At 57.5% G+C, this 22,688-nt stretch overlaps 1 protein-coding gene across 1 annotated transcript in view; it reads left to right on the plus strand.

Moving 5' to 3' along the window:
- Window positions 1-22,688, plus strand: part of CUNH16orf78 (chromosome unknown C16orf78 homolog) — a 67,272-nt gene that overhangs the window by 24,163 nt on the left and 20,421 nt on the right. The window contains exon 2 of the mRNA XM_054570273.1: window positions 12,195-12,287. The gene's annotated coding sequence lies outside the window, so the exon portion shown is untranslated. The remainder of the gene's footprint in view (window positions 1-12,194; window positions 12,288-22,688) is intronic.

Here is a 22,688-nt window from a genome sequence, read left to right on the forward strand (position 1 = left end):
ATATAAAAGAGACAGCGGCCATGAAAACAAATACAAAGGCGATCACTGGGTGGCAGGGCGGCTCTCTGAGCCCAAGGTCTGGTGTCGTGTCTAACAGGGAGACTTAGGGGCCGCCACAGAGACAGGGCGGTGTCCCTGTCAACGCGCACGGGTAGCAAACTCAAATTTTCTCCTTGCTGTAAAAACAACTGAGCGAGGTTTGAAAGGAAGCACTGTCTCTCTGGGCTGTGTCGTCCCCCACCAAAAAGAATGAGGGTATGGAGGGGGGTCAGGGTGCCCCGGGGAAAGGGAGCAGCCATAGTTTAGGGGGCGCCCAGAACACTTCTTCCCCGCCCCCATTTCCCTGGCAATGCTGAGGTCAAGGTGCCCCTTCCTCCGAAGCACGTGCTGTGTCCCACTTCCCTTTCGGGGGCAGTTGACCGAATACATCTCCTTAGAGCGAACAGACCGGCGGTACAGACCTTCAGGTGCCGGCGTGTTTCTGTGGCGCGAGGCCATCGCAGCGTACGTCCGGGTCAGAGGCTGCGCTGGGTCTAGTTTGGCCCCAGGTGTGCAAGCACCGTTCCATCAGAGCCACGCCCAGCAAAAGCTGTTTCTCACAAAGATGGCAGCGGGGGATCGGAATATATTCAGTGGAATTGATGCCATTTGAGGAAGGAAACAGCTGGCTACTGCCACTAACGTAGGATGTCATGGCCACGTTTTGAATGAAAAGTGCATACGCATTACCCTAGAGTCCACTTGCCTTGCTTTAGGCTCTGATGTTAACAGGTACCCATTGTCTCTTTCAGATGTTTTGAAATCATGCACATGGTTGAAAAAATTCAGCAATGCGGAATAGGGCTTTTACCTGGTTGCATCTCTTTCCTACCCCGCCTTCCCCACCACACTCCTGGGGGCGGCTGGGCATGCCCACCCCCCACCGACCCCTCGCTGTGCATGGCCTTCTGGCGTGAGCCCCGTGCGTATCGCTAATGTGCTCAGGCTTTTGTTTGGTGACTTACCACCTCTCAACAGTATCTGTCAGCTGCTTGTTGTGCCAAGTGAGAAGCTGGTTAATGCCACGCCAACCCTTTCCCGCCGGCTTCATCACGTTGGGGCAGCTGAGAGGCGTGACACTAGTCTCCTTCTCAGTCCTCTGTCCCCTGGGCAACTTTCAGGACCCCCTCTTTATTCTTGCAATTCTGTCATTTTGCCATGATGTACACGCTTTTACACCTAAGTGTCTCAGACTTTCGTAAAGATATCTGTTCAGTTATCACAAGTAACTTCTTAGTATTTCATGTCTTTTGATGCTGTTATAAATGGTATCTTCTTTAAAATGCCACTTTCTTATTATTCAGTTCGAGCATAGATAAACCAAATTGACACTGTCCCATAGACATCCCAGATCCTGCAACCTTGTTAAACTCACTGTCAGGTATAGCAGCATTTTCGTACTTCCACTGGATTTTCTACAGAGACAATCACGTCATCTGTAAGTACAGTTTGACATCTTCCGGTCTGGCCTTTACTTTCTTTTACGTCACATCTTCCCTCGGCTGGAGACCCCAGAGCACCACTGAGCAGAGAGCGCTGAGGGCGGACGTGGTTGTCTCGTTGCTGGTCTTGGGGGAACATTTAGTCTGATATCACTAGATGTGTTCATGAATGTTCTTGTGGCTGTCCTTGGTTGCACTCTGGGGTTCCCTTTCATTCCTACTTTACTGAGAGCTCTTGTCAGGAATATGCTAGATTGGTCAGAGTTTTTCCTGCATCTATTAAGATGACCGACTGGTTTTTTTAATAGCTTATCAATACAGTAAATTACATTAATTGACTTTTGAATATTAAACCATCTTTGCATTCCTAGGACAGATTCTTCTTTATCATGATATACTTCTTTACATATTTTCAGGTTTGATTTGTTCAAATTTTGTTTAGAACTTTTCTCGGTTCGTGAAGGATAGTGGCCTGTTCTCTTTGCTTGCAATGCCTTTGTCTAGTTTTGGTAACAGGGTAAGGCTGACCTCATAGAATGAATTGGGAGAGATTCACTCCTTTCCAATTTCCAGGAAGAGCTCTACAGAATTGGCATTACCTCTCCCTTACTATTTCATATAATTCACCAGTGAAGCCATCTGGCTTGGAATTTTCTTTGTGGGAAGATTTTTAATTAAAAATGTCTTTGGTAGCTATAGGGCCATTAGGTTACCTATTCCTTCCTGAGGGAGTTTTGGTAAATTGTGTCTTTCAAGGAACTGGTCCATTTTATCTAAATTGTCAAACATGTTGCCATGAAGTCCTTCACAACATCGCCCTTCCTCTCTTTTCAGCATCGGTAGGGTACGCAGTGATGTCGTTTCTCTCAGTCCTGTTATTGGCAATTATTTTTCCACTCTCTTTTTTTCCCCCTGATAAGCTGGTTACAGGTTTACCAATTTTAGATGTTTTCAAAAACCCAGCTTTTGTTTTTGGTTTTAAAGACTAATTTCTCTTCTATTATTTTTCATATTTCTATGCTATTGTTTTCTCTTCTATCTGTATTGTTCCCTTCCTTCTACATACCTGACATTTAACTCTTCCTTTTTTTAGTTTTTTGAGGGGAAGGTGGGACTTTTCTCCTCTTCTAATATGGACAGCTGGCACTATGGATTTGCAGTTTCTGATATGTCATTATTTTAATTTCATTCCATTAAAAAATGCCTTCTAAATTGCATTTTGAATTCACCTTTGACCCGTGAGTTATTTGGAAGTATGCCATTTTTCCAAATATTTCAGGATTTTCCAGCGACCTTTCTACTGCTGATTTTTCATTTCATTTCATTACGGTCAGAGAATGTGCTTTGTGTGACTGGAACCTTTTTTAATTGACTGAGACTTGTTTTATAACCCACAATATGGCCTCATCATCGTGAACGTCCATCTGCGCACGGGAAGAATGTGTATTCTGCTGTCGTTGGGCGAACTGTCCTGGCACTGTCGGTTAAATAAGTTGTTTGACAGCCTGGTTTAGAGCTCCTGCTTCCCATTTGATTTTCTGTCTACCTGTTCTCTATGTCATTGAGACAGGAGTATTGGAAGGTCTGCCTGTTTATGAATTAGGGTATTTCTCCTTGCAGTTGCGCTGGGTTTGTCTCCCGTGTCTTTAAGCCCTGTTGCCAGGTGGATAGACATCTGTGTCGCGGCCTCTTCGTGAACTGGCCCCTTTACTGTTACGCAGGGACATTCCTCATCCGAAGTCGTCGTCTCCTCTTCGCTCCGAAACCTCCTTTGTCTGGTGTTAGTGTTGCTTCCTTTCTGTGGGCCGTAGCGAGGCCTATGTGTTTCCATGCTTTTACCTTCAGCCTATGTGTGCCATTGCATTTGGAGTCTGTGCTTATAGGCAACCTAGAGCCAGGCCTTTCTTTTTTAATTCACTCTGACAATCTCTCCCTTTTCATGGTGGCATACAGACCATTTATATTTAATATATGTGACATGATTAGGTATAAAGTTACTTGTTTTCTGTTTGTTCCCTCTTCTCTGTGTCCCCTCTCTTTTCCTTTTCCCACCTTGTTTTGGACTAAATGAATTTTTTTTAACAATTCTACTTTGTGTTCTTTGTTAGATTATCAGTTACAACTCTTCGTTATTTTAGTTGCTACTTAAGGGTTGATAATTATTTATATTAGCTTATCTCAGCCCACCTTCAGTGTTCTTATGCCACTTTACATGTAATGTAACAACCTTGCAATAGTATGTTTCTGCCCCTCCTATCCCAGCCTTTTGTGCCACTACTACCATACATTTAGCCTCTACAGATGTTAACAACCGCTACATTATGTTCTTATTTTTGTTTACACAGATGTCTTTTAAAGATTTTTTAAAATTAGGGACAAAACTTATGTATCTACACATGTCCATGGTTCTCCATCCCTTCACTTAGATTTCTGCTTCCATCTAATTTCATTTTCTTTCTGCGTAAAGGATTATCTCTAACCTTTCTCAGGGTGCAGCCTGCTGCTAGTGAATAGCTTTAGCTTTGTGTGTCTGAAAAAGCCTTTGTTTGCCTTTTTTGAAATCGTGTCCAGTTTTATTGCCATAAAACTGAATGAGGTGTCCAAACGAGCTGAAAACGTATGTCCACACAGAACCCCCCCCCACGAATGTTTATAGCGGCCTTGTGCGCAACTGCCAACGCACAGGAGCCCCCAGCTGCCCTTGGGGGTGACGGCATAGTCACGCCGGCGCATTCAACGACGGAATGTTGTCCAGCAGTAACAGGAAAGAGACGATCAAGCCACAAGAAGACACGAAAGCGCCTTCAACGCGTACTGCCGGAAGGAAGCCGCTCAAGGAGGCGACGGAGGCATCGCGGAATTCCCGCGGTGACACTCGGAAGGGGAGCCCAGAGCCCTCTCCCCGCAGCGCCCCCCTCCACGGGCTCCCTTCCGGGAACCCCAGCTGCCAGGGTTCCCTCCGGCACAGCGCCGTCCTCGCAGCTCCGGTCCCCGGGCTCCCCTGGGGCTGGCCCTCCTCGCGCGGGGGCCTGGGACCTCCCTGCAGGCGGTAGGCTCGGGGACCACGGGGCCACCTCATGTGCTCCCTGATCTCAAGGGGCACCAGTTCTCACTGGCTCTGCCCAGTCCCGTGTCTTTCATTCACACTGTCGGTTTATGTATTTTGTCCATTTTTGCTGTTGTTGTCTTGGATGGAAGAATAAATCAAATCCCTGCAGCTCCATTTTGGCCAGAAGTAGCAATTTGGCATTTACTCTGATTTCAGTTGGATTTTAGTCAAGAGGGGACTCGGCGCACGTGCTCATTCCACCATATTGAGCCGGAAGCACGTTGCAGGTTTTGGGGAAGGGGCAACAGAGCCTCTGTGAACAGAAGCTTGTAATACTTTATCCAAAGTCGTTGTCTCTCAGTGGCCTTCGCATGGAGTGGGGACTGTGTCTCACGCACTGGGAGGTCATCTCACTGCTAAATCGGGGCTCGGAAATGTTCGTGGGTTGAATGCGTGGGCGAGCGATGTTCCCCTCGGCGCCGCTGCAAACACAAGGAGCCTGGACTGAAGGCGAGGGCGCGCCAGCCAAAGCCTCTGGGGAGTGCAGGTCGCCCTCTGGCACGTTGTTCTTTGTGGGAGCTGCCAGTGTTGGCACCTGCTCCCGCCTTCGTGGCAGGAGACACTTCCTTAAAATGACGTCACACATGGTTCCAGTAAGTAGAATGTGTCTGCCGTGCTTGGGGGAATTTTATTCTTGGCCATTTATCCTGGGTGCTTTCTATCTCAGTGTGAAAATTATTGTGGAATAACAAAAAATGGATCTTTCCAATCCATCTAGTCTCATTTTATTTTTGTGTAATATCAATGTGAAACTTTAAAGGATTCTTAAGGTTTGGCGTATAATTATGAAGACAAATGGATATATTTTAAAGCCCAATTTTTCTCAATTTTTTCCTTTTGTAAAGAGAATAGAACTCTATCATATGCTCATTAAAGCTTTCAAAGATTCTGAAGCTGAGACATTTGAGGGAGGCGATCAAACCACACCACTACCGAGTCCCCAGCACACGGAGGCGGAAGGCAGCACGGTGGCCTCCAGCCCCGGGGAGGCTGCTGGCCCAGGTGGGGCTCCCCCTCCCACGCGTGGGCGGGCTCTGCAGCCTCCTCTGTCTCATCCATAAAATGGGGCGATCATAGCGCCCGTCTCGGGTTGTTTCAAAGATTAAATTGGCTTTTGCATATGAAACACTCTAAACGGTGCCTGATACATATGAACATTAGTAAATAAACACAAGATAAAATGAAGTGAAATAGAATAAAATAAAAAGAAAGCTTTACTCCATTTTTCAGCATTATATCTAATCTGCCTTTCCCAAGAAGTAAAATCTCTCCTCTCCATTTTCTCACAATATTTTCAGGTTTACAGGCTGCACTCTGGGAAATCGGGACGGTCGAGGGAAAAGGAACCTTTCCTACCCTCCTCTCCTAGGTCTTTTATACCGCGACGCTTTCTGACCCCGCTTATTTCACCAGGCCACGATTTTTTCCCCCTTGATACCTTCATCTTTCCTCCTGTCGAAACCTTCAGTTTTCTTCAATCCTTCTTTAAATACTGCCTCTCATTGCCCCCTCCCCACCACCAAGTTGGTTCAAGGGATTGGCCCTATTATTATATTTAAGGTCTTTTTTTTTTAAGATTTTATTTATTTTTAGAGAGAGGGAAAGGGAGGGAGAAAGAGGGAGAGAAACATCAACGTGTGGTGCCTCTCATACACCCCCTGCTGGGGGCCTGGCCTGCAACCCAGGCCCGTGCCCTGCCTGGGAATCGAACTGACGACCCCTTGGTTCTCAGGCCGGCGCTCAGTCCACTGAGCCACAGCAGCCAGGGCGCTATGTAAGGTCTCCTCTCACCTTGCTTATGTAGCTGTTACCTGGCACACGTTAACGCCATGAGCACGCGTCCCACCCTCACTGGCCTCCCCCTAATTCTGTGACCTCGCTGCCTGCGGTGTTGCAGTCGCGCAGGTATCAACGCCGCAGAGGGCGCAGCTGCCAGAGGTGCGCTTTCGATTTACCCTTCCTTTTTCAATTTGGTTCTCAGTCTTCTTATTTATTTAACTTGTGATGGTAATTTATATGTATAATTATTCAATTTATAGCACATATTTCACGTAATGATGTTTTATTATTTATTTAACTTAATAACCTCTCGTATTGTTTTATCATTTAGTGTCATCTCTCTGGGTCATTCCTGCCCTGGCAGCTCAGGGTCCAACGTGCTAAGAGGCTGTTAAGAAAGCTTAGTCTGCAGTGAGCGGTTGACTTTATTTTGTAAATGTATGACCCCGCAGTACCATGCTCTCAGTCCGTATCGTGCCATCTTTGGGGACATCTGTGCACAATGTCACATCCTTGTATTTGTCTCTAGCTGCGGATTGAAGGCAGGGAGATAAACAAGAGTTTGCAGGAAAAAGAGGAACAAAATCCAAATCTAAAATTCAAATCCCCTCATTAGACTCCTCCTCAATACCCCTCAGTCCTGTCCAAAATCGGAGGCTTGTCGACTGACAAAGAGACACCCTAAACGCCCGTGGGGGCCCCCGCCTGCCTCCCGCCCCGGGCGGTCGCTGCTCCGAGCCCACAGATGGCAGAGGCTTGAGGGGTCTGACCGGTGACGTTCCTGGGGTGCACTCCGTCACACAGCAGCCGCGCGGGGCCTGGGCTCAGGAGGAGGGGCGGGTAACTGCAGGCCAGATAAAGGCACACGGTGGCCAGTCACGCCTCCCACGCAGTGCGCCCGAGGGCTGGGCCTGACACCCCTGAAGCCGCCGTCATCACTGAACGTGGACCCGTGCAGACGGAGTGATGAGAGTCTGTCTGTGGACGCGTGCGCCACGCGCACACGCTGTTCTGAGGGGCACTTTTCCCACTTCATCCACTCTGGCCCTGCCAGCTCCCTCCACGATCCTTCTTGAGACCAATTCTCCAAATATTTAGAGGAATAAAAGGGTCTTTTATGTGTGTAGTAGTGGATTTGGCTGGCTCTTAAAGCATTATCTTTTGTAAATCTATACGAGTTGAAGCGGGAAAACCATCTTTCTCTTACATTTCACAAATAGCATTCAGTTCCCACGTGTTCTCCGCCATCTGCACACTCACGCGGCAGAGCCGGCCCGGAAAGCCAGCCCAAGCTTTTAACACGCCGCGAAGGAGCTTTGCCTCTCGTCTCCGCCTGAAGAGCCGGTTAGAAGAACGAGAGGCCTCTCCGCCCCCGCATTTGTAAGCCTTCCTAGGGAAAAAAAATAAAAAAGTCCATTCTCCCTTAGACTCAGGATCCCACTCTAATAGACGCGGATCTAAGCACTCGCTCGAGTGCTTTCTAAGCGAAGGTTCCATCTGTCGTCTCTCACACATCCTCTCTTTAGTTAGGACATGCCAGTAAAAGCTAGTAAGGCTGCCATGCCGTTCCCGTGTTTCCCGTCTTTCTCAGTGTGGCGTCCGGTGGCTGACATCTGTGTCCCACGGTGAGCGTCCGCAGATTCAGAGAGCGGGGCCTTCGGTGGGGGACAAAGCTGGGAAGGCTTCGCTAGCACAGTGACCCAGGGGAGAGACCACACGTGGCCTGAGGAGACCGATGCCTCTCCCTGCCACCCCACGTGAGCTCTGTTCTAGGGGGCTTTTCAGGTGAAGGGTGTGGTCCTTACCATGGAGTGAAAGGTCAGACCATCGCATCCCTGGGACAGGATTTATGTTTGTAGAAACATGTGATCGCCGAGGTGAGTAGGGCACGTGGACGAAGGATAACACAGAAATGCGGGGTCCGGAGCCGCACGCCTGGTTTCAGATCACCGTGCCCTTCACTGGGTCGCCTTGGGCTGCTCGCCTAACCTCTCTGAGTCTCCCCTGCTTTCTGCGTAAAACAGGCGAGTGACAGGTAACCTCAGGTTTCTCCTGAGTATTAAATGAGTTAATACATGCACAATTCACAAGTACTAAGCGCTACATCAGTGCTATTATTGTGGTATTTATTATTGTGTATTAAGTGAGGGTTTTCGCTGAGGTCGAAAAAGAAGTGGAGGTGCTCCCTGATTTGGCTTTAAGATCTGGATTTCAGGACGAAGTGAGGCCCCGTCTGATGACCAGGCCCCATCGGACAGACAGGCAGAACGTTCCAGCACAGACAGGCGCCCCGCAGGCTTCCCGCGGGGAAAGGGTGGCCCAGCTTGTTCGGCGGGTTTTCTCCGAGTTCTAGAGAAGGGAGCCTTCAGGCCCCGCGCTGTGCCCTCAGCGCCGGCTCTCACTCTGCGCTCTGTGAATGCGCTCCTCTCCGGGGTTCGGCTCTTTTTTTAGAGCTAGTTGTGAATTCTTTATTCTCGCACATAGACATATGACAGAGGGGGAGCAGGGCGTGTGCACCTCCAAGTTTTAGCAAGAAATCTGTCCTGCCGTCTCCAGAGTGGAAACCCAGCACCGAGAGTCCTCGCTTCATCCCCTCGCAAGCCCCGCCCCGCCGGGCGCTGACTGCGCGGCTCCTCGAGCAGATGGACCACGGTAGCGGGGCGGGCGGGAGTTCGGGCCGCGGGGGCTCGCTGCCCCACACGCACGGCGGCCTTCCCCGACAGGCTGCCTGTAGACTCCTGGAACGGCTCTGTCCGTGTGTACGAGCGGCTGGGAGGACCCGGAATGAACGCCTGTCCAGGGGCACCTTGACCGACGAGTGCCGGCCGTCCCCAGCGCCCGCTCCCCTTGGCCGAGGGCGTTGCGAGGCACGTATTTTGCAGTGTTTGGAGTCTCCCTCTGAGAGTCGAATGCAGTGCCCCACCACGGCAGCTGCCCTAAGGCCCCTCCTCGCCCGCCCACCTTCCTCCCATCTCAGTCCCCCCTCAACCCCCTGGGCTTCCCCTCTCTCCCAGCGAAGCGCTTGGCTCTCGGGCCCTTGGCCCTGGGTCTCTGCCGGGGAGGCCGGCCTGGGACGGCGTGCGTGCTGTACAGCCTGGGTCAGGCTGCGCTGGAGCCGCTGCGCCCCAACTTCACCGGGGCGCGCCGGCAGACCACCCCCCCCCGCCCCGACCCCGGCTGTGCAGCTCCGCCCTCTCAGGGCCCAGCCCGTCCCGGGGCACACCCGCCAGGGCTGAGCCCCTCGGGGACACGGAGAGGACCACGGCGGCCACTCCCGCGTCCGCCTTCCTCCCGCCTTTGCACGGAGCCGGGAGGCGGCGGAGCCGCGGTCAGCTGCCAGCGCGCAGCGCGCTGTGGATGCCGCTTCTGCGGGCCCCAGCAGACGCCCCCCACCACGCCGCCCACCCCTCACAGACCACCAGACGAGGGCTTTGCTAGTCACCACACCCCCGCCCCAGGGGCAAAGGAAACACCCGCGCCCGCAGGCCGCTCTTGCTCACGGGAAGCAAAGGCTGGTCCGCGGGGCCTGTCGCAGCACCCAGCCGGACCTTGGGCCACCCGAGACCGCGGCCACGCGTGTAACCAGGCGGGCCTCCTGAGAGCGCCCTCTTTGCCCCACAAGCCCTCTCAGACTCCTCCCTACGCGCTCTCGTTTTGCTTGGCCACCTTGGTGCAGTCGTGATGCATGGCGCACCCGCTGCCGCCGCGCCGTCTGTGCCCCGTGTGTCCGCATTACGAAGTCACGCAGCCCCTGAGCAGACGCTGCCTTTGATTTCGCCCGAGGGGCGTCCTTTACGCTTTGCTCGTGAGGCAGGCCCCCGAGTGTCTGTTTTCCTGAAACACAACGCAGACAGGCGGGCGAGGAAAGAGCGGACTGTGCGAGGGGCTGGTCCCGGCCCGGGGCGCCCGGGGGAGGGCCGCCTGCTGCTCAGTCACCGGGGAGACTCGGGCCCTCCTGCTCCCACAGCTGCATCGCGGGGCGGCTGCGCGTCCTCCGTGTTTTCCTGGGAATTCGCTGGACTCGGGACCTACCGACAGGCCCGCCAGCAGCGGAACACGCACTACCTCCCATCAGTTTGCTAGTCCTAGTCATTATGTATGTCCTCCATTTTGATTCATGAAAAATTGAAAGGCCGGTAATGAATAGAAAGAACATCATGGATTACAAATGATGGAACAAGGTCGTGCTATTAATTGGTCGATTGTGCTTGTCAGGACATTTAAAGAGACTGAGGCAGAGAGATTAGAAGGGGCACGTATGTGCTTGGGACAGAGAAGCAGGGGCTCTAACGCGTCACGGGCGCCTGGTATCCAGACCAGTGCAGCGCCATCCAGTGGCCCGGGTTCCAGCAAGTCCCTTCGACGAGCCACCCTTGAGAAGCTGCTGTGGGCCGGGGTGGCGCTGAATGTTGGGGGACAGCAGGAAACAGAGTAAACGAAGCCTTCGACCGGGGTCTCACGTTCCCGTGGGGAGGCGGCAGTGTGACGCAGGCAGTGGACCCGCGGGAGGCGGAGCCGTGAAGGCCACGGGGCCAGCGCAGGGCGTGGCCGGCGGGTGGGGGCGAGGGCAGGCCCTCGGGGACGTGGCACTGGAGCAGAGGTTCGAAGGGACGGAGACGCCCAGCCCCCCGGCTGTCTGGGGCAGAATGTCTCCCTCACAGGGCTTGCTCGCCACCCCCGCTCCCGTTGTGACGCTCCGGAAGCCAAGGACAGCCTTGGCATCACCTGTGCTGGCTCGCCCCAGGGGAAGTCTTCCTGGAGCCTGAAAGGTCCCTCCATCAGCCCCTTCCTGTGGCAGCCGCTCTGTGAGCGTGAAAACCGGCGCTGCTGTCGGTCGTTTTCGTGGCCGATACTGGGATTCCCTCCCGCAGCACGTGGGCACCGGCGCTCAGGCCCTGCCTCCCACTTCTCGCAGCTCTCCCCTCGCTCACGAGGCCCGGCACCGCCTTCCCGCCCCGCCCTGCCCCTGCACCTGCGCCCTCGCAGCCCTCAGGCCCCGCCCTCAGGCCCCGCCCCCGCTTCTCGCAGCTCTCCCCTCTCTCACGAGGCCCGGCACCGCCTTCCCGCCCCGCCCTGCCCCTGCACCTGCGCCCTCACAGCCCTCAGGCCCCGCCCCCGCTTCTCGCAGCTCTCCCCTCGCTCACGAGGCCCGGCACCGCCTTCCCGCCCCGCCCTGCCCCTGCCCCTGCCCCTGCGCCCTCGCAGCCCTCAGGCCCCGCCCCCGCTTCTCGCAGCTCTCCCCTCGCTCACGAGGCCCGGCCCAGCCTTCCCGCCCCGCCCTGCCCCTGCCCCTGCGCCCTCGCAGCCCTCAGGCCCCGCCCCCGCTTCTCGCAGCTCTCCCCTCGCTCACGAGGCCCGGCCCAGCCTTCCCGCCCCGCCCTGCCCCTGCACCTGCGCCCTCGCAGCCCTCAGGCCCCGCCTCCCGCTTCTCGCAGCTCTTCCCTTGCTCACGAGGCCCGGCACCGCCTTCCCGCCCCGCCCTGCCCCTGCACCTGCGCCCTCGCAGCCCTCAGGCCCCGCCTCCCGCTTCTCGCAGCTCTCCCCTCGCTCACGAGGCCCAGCCCCGCCTTCCCGCCGCGCAGCTGCCAGCCCCGAGCTGCCTCTGGGTCCCTCGCTACACGGTCCTCCATGTCTGTTTCCATTGTGTCACTTATCGGGGCCTAGGCACATGGGAGCCACCTGCTGGCTTCGCGTGTGGCCTCCATGTGCCCCCGAGGCCACTGCCTCCAGGGCCCGGCGCAGTGGACGAGGCTCGGCAGCCCCGTCAGCGAACCAGCTAAAATAGGGCTCAAAAGTGACAGCTGGGTTTCTGCTTCCGTTTTCAGGCAGCTGAACTCCGGCCTGAAAGCCACATGGAAGAAACGGGCGTCTACTCTGAGCAGACTTCTCTACAGTTTGGGGCAAATGAAAGCGATCAGGTAACGTGGATATTCCTGCTATTTTGCTTCATGTGTCCAGGATCTATTGCTGTGTATTTTTAAATAACTTAATTATTTCTTTTCAATATATTGACCCATTTTTATGGGCTCAATGCGATGTTGCTGTGAGCATTTGCGAGTAATAGAACGAGGGCCGAGAGCGAGCCGCAGCCAGTTAGCGCCGCGGCATCCCGCGTATGGAGCATCAGCGCGAGGCTCCCGGCTGAGCGCCTGGCCTCCAGGAAGCGCACCAGAGGGGGCGCCGCCACGGGAGGGTGCCGGCGTCCTGGGTTCACTCCAGGACTCGACGCGCCGCAGACGGGCAAGCGTCTGCCTGTGCCCGACTGAGTGGCAGGTGCTGGGGTCCCGGGGCGGGGGAGTGTTGCTCCTGCTACGAGGAGGAGCCAACGACAAGCTCCTAGGGTTTCGAGCCGCTTGCTCGCCAGAACCGCCCGGGGTCGCTCTGACTCCCTGTGCCTGGACCCCCGCCCGGGCCTCTGAGTCAGAACCCCCAGCTGCTTAGGAACCAGGGGAGTGTAGGCCCTGCCGCCTCCGCCCCCTCCGCCCTCCAGACCGTAGTTACCGGCACTGGACAGTTGCTCGTAGCCTGGACGGTGTAAAGAAAGCGGCATTTGACAGGTAGAAGGGGCGACCTGAGAGAGCGGAAGGAGGTCAGCAAGGAGGGTCCGGAAGCGAAGGCCTGCCCCTGCAGGTGGCCCGGGGACGCGCTCCGGGGGAAGCCGCAGTTCTCCGCGGGCGGCACCTGGGCCCCCCTGGTGCTTGGAGAACGCGGACGCCGGGCGCGCGGGGACCCCGGGTCCAGGAGAAGGGCCAGCACAGGAAGGGCGGGCCACAGGTGGTGGCACTGGGCCACAGGGCAGCTGACGGGTCAGGATGCGGCGGCGTCTCCGGGCGCAGCTGCACCTCCGGAGGAGACGCCTTCGGGGACCTGGAGGCTGGCCAGCCGGCCTGGGGCTGGGCGGCAGGTGAGTGTCCTCTCGGTCTGTCGCCTTCTTCCCCCCACTCCCCAAATGCTAACAAGTGGCAAATACCATCCATTGTTTATCCTACATGGGTCCAAACAAATGATTTTATTGTTGTTTCATAGAAGGCAGGAACTGGGTACTGTATACTTGGTCAAGTAAAGAACTTCAGTTAAAACACAGTGTCTTTCCTACCGGGCAGATGTGAGAGAAAGGAAAATGTGAGTCCTCAGGGTAACCATCAAAGGGAAGGGCTTAACAGGTCCTCTAAAAATTGTTTTAAAAGGTCAGAATTTCTGATGGGTGGCAAGGGGGTGTGGTTGCCAGGAGAACCAACCATGTGATTGGAGGGTTGGAACTTGCAGTCCCACCCCCAGCCGCCTGGGACAGGCCAGGGGCCGGAGATGGAGTTCATCTCCAGGGGCCAATGATTTAATCAGTCGTGGCTCTGTACCGTGGCCTCCGTGGAACCCTAAAGAAACGGGTTCGGAGCGCTTCTGGGCTGGTGAACGCGTGAGGCTTAGGGCGCTGGCGTGCTCAGAGCATGGAAGCGGCAAGCCCTCCCCCACCTCCCTGCCCCATGTGTCTCTTCCACCCGCTGTCCCCGAGTTACATCCTCTTACAATGCACTGATGGTGTTGTAAGGAACGTGCTTCTCCAAAGTCCATAGGCTTCTAACAAATTAATCCCAAGGAGGAGGTTAGTGGAACCTGTAAGCTATGGCTCATTGTTCAGAGGCACAGGGGACAGCGGAACTTGAGATCGGCACCTGAAGGTGCGGGCGGTCTCGCGGGGCCGGTCCTTGCCCTGCAGAGTCGGCCGCTGCCTCCAGGTAGTGTCAGAGTGGAGTTGTAGGACGCTCACCTGGTGTCACAGAATTGCTTGTGGGCGTGGGGAACCCACAAACGCACACGGGAGTGGGGTGCAGAATTAGAAGGGCTTCTCTCCCTCCCCTTGGCCTCCCCTCCATCCTGGGGGCAGGGTGGTTCCTGACATCCTGTTCTCACACAAAGTCTCCAAAATCAGGGAGGGAGGGACCGGTTGCCCCTCCCGCACCATCCCCCACCCCAGAAGGAAGACATTTCCCAGATCCAGGTTCAGGTGAAGGGTTGGCTGGGTGGCTTCACTTTCCTGTATCTCAGCTTCAAAGAAAGTCAAGGTGCTGGCCACTGTCCAGGGGCCCCTTCAGACCCGTCCTCTGCCCTGCCCCCCACCCATGCCCTTGGGGGCTGATCAGTAGATTTCATCAAGGGCTTCACCCTTCGTCCCCTGTGGGGTTCAGCCTCGGGAGGCACAGGGGGTGGGAGGAAGCAGGGAGAGAAGTACCCCCTTCTCCACCGCACCCCCCACCCCAGTTTGGCTGCATTTCCCCACTGAAGGCCAAGGTCAGGAAGGCACGGCCTTGCGTTGCCTTCTGAGGCCTTGTTTCACCTTTCTGACTTGTGTCTGTAGTCTGGAATTGATTCCCCCGCCTCCCGGCTGCTTTTTATGTTTAAAGTTTTCAAATCTACCAAAAAGTTAAAAAAAATAACTTAATAAACACTCCTATCCTTCTGCTAGATTCCCTGGCAGTTCAGATTCATCACATTTTCTTTATGTCCCTCAATATATTTATACCAATGCAGGCGGGAAGATGCACAGACACACGGCCGCGGAGCTGCGCGGTGCTGGGGTCTGCTGGGCCCCCAAGCCTTGGGGCGCCCTGACGGTCCCCACCCCAACAGCCCAGCGTGCGGCTCCGAAGGACAGACCGTCTCCTGTGTGACACCCAACGTCGACCTTAATGCAATAATACCACTCAACGGGATTGTTTTTTGCTTAAAAAAACCAAAAAGAACTGTCTTGATAACCCTGCCACTCGCTAGTGCTTCGCAGCTGCTGGAGCACTTCCATCCGCATTACTTCACTTCCTTCGCAGTCCCCTGTTGGCATCCCCGCCCTAGAGAACAGGAAAACGCAACTCGGGGAGGCTGACCACCCAGCCCGGCCGCACCGCTGAGGGGAAGCCGACGGGGATTCCGGGGCCGGCCGCCCAGCTCCAAATTCTGCCCTGGCGCCCATGACGTGACAGCCCGTTTGCACAGATGTCAGGTTTCGGAGAACGTATGCCCCCAAACACTTCCCTTAGTTTTTCGTCTCCAACCTTCCCATGGACTGGACGTAACGAGGAGCCCTTTCTCCATCCTCAGATGCTGAGCGTGGAGAAAGGCGCGAGGGAGCGCAGAGCATTTCCTGACCGCACACTGCGCTCGACTCCCGCTCCTCCCCTGGGCACCCAGTAGGGGGCGCCTCCCTCTGCGAGCCTGGGCCGCCTCGGCCTCCGTGGGGAGCCTGGCTTTGTGTGCAGTGAGCGGGGCGCGCGCCCCAGAAGCCCGGCCAGGGTTGCCCCGCAGGTTCTCGGGCTCCGGGACTCGCGGGCTCGTGCGCTCCCGCGACCACCTCTGCCTCTCCTGTCGGTCCCCTTCTCCCCTCGCCACTGTCACCGCACCCGTCAAAGCCCCGTGGCTCTTGCTGGGAAACTGCAGCAGCCCCTCCCCGGTCCAGGACGGCCACTGCCCTCCAGTCCCGGCTCCTCCTCCTCTTCTCTGCCACCGAACGTGGTCGGTGGTGTCCCTGCCCTGGGGACAGGTGCCAGGTTGGTGCTGTGACCTCTGTGACCCCCCGACCTCGCTGCCTCCTCTCCTAGCCTGCCCTCCGCTCGACCCCATGTCCAGGGTCTGGACGATTGCAGCTTCGCCCTGCTCACACAAGCCCGGGTCCCACCCGGCCCCTCGGTCTGCTTTCTCTCTGCCCACCACACCCCAGCCCCGCCCCCAGCTTACACCCTTCTCCTCCTCCAGACTCAGCTCGGGGACCCACGCCGAGCCCCGTGGCGGGGTCCCCGTTCATGCTTGCCGCGTCAGCCGTTCACACGAGGGCCCTGGCGGTTGTGTAACGTCCCCCTTTCGCAGCCCCGAGCACCAGACCTCACCGAGACGTGGCCTGCCCACCTCTCCCGCTGCTGTCTCCTGCCGCTGTCGCCGGCTCCCACCAGCATGCCGGCGCGCGGCAGGTTCTCAGGAAACAGTTGTGGAATAGATGGTACCTGCCTCGTTGGATTCCCCGGACGCGGACCTGGGGGCCAGGCCGAGGAGCCGGGTGGGACCCAGCCCCTGAGGACAGCTCCCACTTGATGCCCCAGGGAGCTTGGGAGTGGGCTTGCCCCACCTGCAGCAGGGAGCCAGCTTCCCTAGCAGCCCGGGGTGGCGCCCAGGCCCCCCTCCTGCAGCAGTTCCAGAAGCCTGGGAGGGGCACCCGCTGACCGAGGAGGCAGGGGCACAGCAAAGCCCGTGGGAGGGCACACAGAGTTCTAACGCCCCGGAGGGCCTGGGTGGGGCTGCAGCGATGCCCGCCATTCAGATGCAGGGACAGGCCCGGTGCGTCCAGATGGTACCGAACACCCGGCAAAGCCAAGCGCCTGCGGGCTGCCGGTGCTTCCACCGTGCCCTCGCTCCGCCAAGGGCCCTTCCCTGCTGCCACGCCCGGAGGCCACCAGGGGCCCAGCTTATTAGAAGGCAAAGAAGTCTTTGCATTCATTTCAACATCATTGTTGCTCTTCATTATTCATCTGGAGGCTCTCTTTGCAAAACGCTGAAAGCCAGATCATAATTTGATGATGAAATATTGATTACACATCGGTATCCGCGTGCAGAGGTCTGACCGTGTAGCTGGAACACCCATCCCGTAGTGTCTCCTGTTTGAAGTCAGTATGAAGATGGATGTGCCCCTCAGGCCACTTTTGATAAAATGCTCACGTCGATATGAAAGGACATTAATGCCGGTGCAAGTCGATCCCCGCTTACTGGTTTGGGGGGCGTCTCTGCCACGCGCCGGCCAGCCCCAGGGGTGCTTCTGAGCCCGGCAGCGCCCAGTCAGCCAGCCGGTGCATTTCCTCATTTGTGTCACGTGAGTGGGGAATGTCAGGGGACATGGGCCGGCGGGGGCTGCCCACACTGGCTCCCGAAGCAAGGAAGGAACGGCAATGAAAGCAAACACACCTGCAAACAAATCCAGAAGGAGCTTCCTGATGGCCATTAGCCGTGCACCGTCCTCTCTCTGTGTCATCAAGGGTAAAATGAAAGCAGCACAGGAAGCAGGAAGGGCTCAGTCCTGTTGGGTTCTCCGCTCGGCAGAGAGGAGGCCTCCTCTTGACCTCGGGCATCCGCTGGGCCTGTCTGCCAGACCTGTTGCCACCTGAAGCTCGCTCTGCTTAGTGCTTCTTAAAAACCTCTTGTCTACCTCTTGCCAGAGAGTCAGGTCCAGGGGACGGGGATTTTGTCTGTGCTGCTCGCTGCTGTGTTTTCAGGGTCTGGGTGTTGAGGTACTTTGTGCTACGCTCATTCATCCAAAAAACTGAGCGTCTGCTACGTGAGAGGGCTCTGCTGGGTTCACATCAGTGAGCGCCACAGTCTGGCGGGCCGTAGGGCAACGGAGGCACAGCCCCGGGGAGCGGTCCGTGGAAGGCAGCAGTGGGCATGGTTGGGAGGCGCAGGGAGGAGGCGGTGGCAGGGGCGCGGGGAGATGGAGCCTGACTTCGAATCGGATGAGCGGTCCCGCCTTGCCGAGCATTTGAGTAGAGCATCACAGGGGGCCAGGGAGTGAGGGTGCGGCTGTGGAGGGGAGTAGGGAGTTCAGGCAGGAATAGGGTGAGTGGAGTGGGCAATTAAATTAAGTGGACGACTGAGATGCCCCGGGGCCGCCTCGTCCAGCTGCTGCCACCCCACAGGAGGGCCCATTCGGAGCCTGACCTAAGCCGAGCCTGGAGCAGCTTCCACCCCCTGCCTTCTCAGTGCTTAAAAATCACCTGTGGCTGAAAGGGTCCCGGAGAAGCAGCCGGACACACAAGGGCCTGGGACACTGCGGTGCTCTGCCCATGACGGAACCGAAGACAGCAGCCCGCCGCCCCGGGGCTGTGGGCAGCCTGCCCCGGGGACGGGGCATGGGCCCACCTGTGCAGCGGGGGCCGGGGCCGCTGGCAGCGCGGAAGGAGCCTTCCAGGTTTGTGATTGTCAGCGGTCAGAGCCTGCCCTGCGCCCCGAACCCAGCATCTCAGGCCGACGCTGCCGTCCATCAGCACGCCTGCCGCGTGAGGAGTGGCCCCATGCGCCCGTGCCCGGACACACAGCTGAGAACAGGGGCTCCGGCGTCCGCCGCCCTGCAGGACACGCTCTGAGGATGCCCGAAGGCTTCCTCGTCAGCCAGCACAGCAGCCCACTGTGCACTGTCAAGGGACTCGATCCCACTCAGCAGGCGCTTTGAGCAGCTTCTCTGCGGAAGCTGGGGAGTTGGAGGGACGCACGGCGCGGTCTGTCCCTTAACAGGCAGATAATCGAGCAGGCAAGGGACCCTTCCATTTGGTTCCTTCACCGCGTACTCATTCAATTCACATGCTAAAGGCAGACACCGTGTGCTGCGGCAGGACAGGCCTGCGCGCCAGAGCTTTGCGTCTGACCCTCGCCGCGATCCCCTTACGGTGGGGAGGTGCTTCCTGCGCACCCCACGCTCTTGCAGACACAAGGACCCAGCAACCGGCGTGATGGGCAGGCCCCGCTCCCATGGAGCTCACCCTGCTCCCGCGGGGCTCACGTCCTGGCAGAGGATGAAGATAATCAAGTGAAACTAACAGTGACCCAGAAGCGTGGTTTCCGGGGTTGACCCGCGCAGTGAGGAAACCGCGTCAGGAAACCCGTTCCGGGCCCTGGGGCCGGGGCCCCGTCGCTGGTGGGGAAGGCGGGGGAAGGAGTTTCTCCAAGTGGAAACTTGGTTTAGGGGCGAAGCCGACATTGTCTCACTCGGGCAGGTTGGCAGATCATTTGGGCCGAGACGAGAAGCGTGCGCGGCAACGCAGAAGGAGGAGGAGGGCTCTACAGTTTCTTAAGATGGGCACCCTGTTCTTCCAGAACGAGAAGAAAGCCTGCAAATAAACGGAGCCAGAAGTAAAGGGGCCACCCCGGGGGAGGGAACAGGGACACAAAGCCAACAGCGCGCCGCGGCGGGGACAGCGCATCGGAGCGAGGGACTTGCCAGGTGGGGACAGCCCGGCAGGGTGTGGGGTGTTGACCCCCAAAGGTGGGAAAGAGGGGCTGCTCCGGAGGCAACACGGCGTGGGGGGGCAGGGTTAGGGTGGAGGGCGGGTGTTGGGAGCAGTTTTAAAGGTAACTGGGCCCCATCAGCTTGTGCCTGCCTGGGGGAGCCCAGCCCTGGGCCTTGGGGACCGGCAGGGAGGCCTTACCGGCTCTGCTTAGCATGTGGGCTGTGGCGGCCGCGAGGCTGCAGGCCGGGAGAGGTCCCAGGTTCGCGGCAAACCGCACGTCCCGACCGCGGCGGTGGCCGCGGCTGCAGCCTCTGTGGTTTGGGCAGCTGGGAAAACATGAAAGAAGCTCATTTCTCTGCAGCAGCTAGTGAGGAGCCGGGAGAGGTAACTGAAAAGGTTGAACATGCCCGCCACCTGCTCAGCTCGTAAACCGGGGGGAAGCTGAGCTCCGAGGCTTCTGTGGGGATCAGAGCCACCAGGTGCAGAGGCCTGAGGAGCCAGTGACCCACCCTGGGGTGGCGCCCCCCGCCCCCACCCCAGCTCCCGGGGCCTCTGGCTTAGCTTTCTGAACAGAGCGGGCTGCGGGGAGCTGTGCCTGAGTCCAAGGGCAAGGCCCCATAGAGAGGCAGGAGAGGACTGCAGTCCAGAGAGCGGGCTCTGGACTCAGAGAGACATCAGTTCAAACCCGGACGGGCTGCCACGCCAGCCTGAGGGTGGCGCCCTCGAGGCCAAAACGGACAAGATGGCAAAAGCAGGCCAGCGGTGTGAGGAGGGGCTTGCTCTCCCCGGGGCCTGGGCAGGCGCTGTGGGCCAGCCCGAGGTGCCCCCTGCACTCAGAGTCGATACCCTCTGAACCCTGATGTCGGTAGGAAGTGCAGCCTCTTGTGCCTCTGGGGACCCCGCCAGCAGGCCCAGGTCCGGGGCAGACCCCCCGGGGGCACAGCAACTGCTTCCAGTGCGATCTGGGGTCTCCGTTCCTGAAAGGAAGTCATCAGCCACTATAGTCTGAACACAGTGTCCCTGAAACTATCCAGCCAGCTCCCGAACTCCCGTTTCAGGCCCACCAAGCGTCCCTCTGATGTAAAGTTAGGTCCCGTGTCCTGCAACAGGGAGTGAGCGTGCTCACAGGAAGGGGGCAACTTGCCGTTCCCCTTGGCAGGCACGTGCTCTATTAATAAGCCTGCCTTCCAGTTATTGCACATACGTGCACATGCGTGCACACACGCCCGCAGCACACCCACTGTGGAAGGAGTGGAGGGGTCATGGGTTCTGTCTCCCGGGTGCGGGCGGGACCCCAACCCCAGCAGATCCTCTGGGGCTCCAGTCCCCACAGCAGCCCTGTCTCCTTTCCCTCCTCCGGTGCCCCCTGCCCGCCCCCCTCGGCCCATCAGAACCAGCTCCGAGCAGAAGCGCCCCGAGACCCCTGCATCAGCAGGGCTCCCACGCTGAGGTCCCCAGAGGCAGCCCTGGGTCCTGGGAGTCCTCAGCAGAAGTTCAGGAAACCTGAGGGACTCTACGCCCGTTAGCCAGTAATGAGGCCACGCGATCCAACAAAAGCATCCGCCACCTTATTAAACTGGGAGGCTTAATACCGTTTTTACGGCACAATCACTTCTAAATGTCTTTTTATGAATAAAATTGGGGAAGTTGATTTGTTGTTCCTCAGGAAGTGCCATGCGTTTGGTTGACTAGACTTCATCAAGATGGGGACACCAAGGGGCGGCCGCCCCTTCCCACCACTCGCAAATGAAGAAACGAGGGGGACCGAAAAGCCTCCTCGTCCCCCAGCTCCAGATCCCCCTTACACGCGGGATATTCTGCAGCCCCTGAAGCCTGCAGCGGCGGGGGTCACGAGGGAGAGTCTCTCTGGACTCTGTTGGCTTTTTTCTCTTAATTCACTCCAATCTCAGGGCGCGATAGGCCTGGCCTTCCACGTCAGTATTGTGCCTAAGCGTGAAATTGTCATCAGTTCTGTTACCCTTGGAAGGGGGGAGGGGCAAGGTGCAGTCTTTTTCTTTTCCACCTGGGGGAGAAGAGTATAAAAACCACATCAGCAGCTTCTCCGTAGTAGTTAATCCTCACAGCAACCTCATGAGGAAAGGATACTCTCCCCATTTTACAGATAAGAAAATGAATGTTTGGAGAGGTGAAAAAACTTCCCGAGGGAACATACACGTTTAGAAGTAAAATCCGCCATGTCTACTGTTTGCATCCAGGCTCATCCCACGGCTCACGCTGGATCCCGTGCCATGGACAGGGGCAGGGCCCCAGAAGCTTCCAGCGAGCGGGACGGGGGCAGGGAGGCGGGAGGCACGGTGCTGAGTCCCAGGGAGGGGCTCTAGGTACAGAAATGCCCAAGCCAATAGGAGGGGCCGGGGCCACGGAAGGGGGGCATCACCATCACCTCCTCACATTTGGAAGGAGCCTCTTTCTACCCTCCAGCCCTCCGCTGAAGCTGGGACGAGCCCTGTCTGTAAAATGACATTCTCAGGCTGCCACCCAGAGTTTGTGTAAAGCACAGACAGTCCGTGGATGGAAAAGTTATCTGAAATTCATAAAAATTCACTGTCAGGGAAGCAGCAGGCTGGCCCCAGTCCCAGCGGCTTTGCACGACGTTTGCGGCCCCGCTCGTGCACACCCAGGCGGGGGCTGCTGACCGCCGTGAGGCCCGCCGCCGCCGCCGTCGAGAGTGATCCCGGTCCCGAGAGCCTCTCCTCCTGGTGGCCTGGCCCCTCAGGTCCCCGGGTGTCTCTGCGTCCAGCCACAGGAGGGGGAGCCCTGCGGGGACCCAGGGAGGCTTTATGAGCCGAGTCCGGAAGGGGCGCCCGCACTCCCGCGCCCGTCAGGCTGGTTAAAGCCCAGCCCGTGGCCGCCAAGGAGGGTGTGGCGGGGGGTTGGCATGAGGGGACGCACCGTGTCTGGCATCAGAAACACCCACCCATAAGAAGCCTGTGTCTCGGCAGGGCCCGCAGAGCTCCGCCGGCCGCCCCGGCCGCTCCCAGAATACCCCTCTCCTTTCCTACCTTGTCCTCTTGCCTCCGCCCTCTCCCACCTGCTCTCAGCAGCCCCCACCGTCCTCCCACAGCTGCTGTGGTGGTGCTCCCAACACCACACACCGACGACCCCCTTCCCTGCCCTCGCGGGGCAGCTGGGGTGGCGGGCAAGGGGCCATGGCCTCGGAGGCCGGCTCCCCGACCTGCTCAGCCTCTGCCCCAGGGCCACCACTCCCTGGCCCCACCTTCGGCAGTGGATGCCAAGGCCCCTCGTTTGCTGACACTCGGATGGTCCTTAAGGTCACCCTTTGAGATGTGTCACCAGGAGCGAGCAAGTCCACGCTGCGTCCGT

Source organism: Pteronotus mesoamericanus, unplaced genomic scaffold, assembly GCF_021234165.1.
Source record: "Pteronotus mesoamericanus isolate MK-2021 breed Mesoamerican mustached bat unplaced genomic scaffold, CSHL_Meso_final contig_202, whole genome shotgun sequence".
Classification (NCBI taxonomy): domain Eukaryota; kingdom Metazoa; phylum Chordata; class Mammalia; order Chiroptera; family Mormoopidae; genus Pteronotus; species Pteronotus mesoamericanus.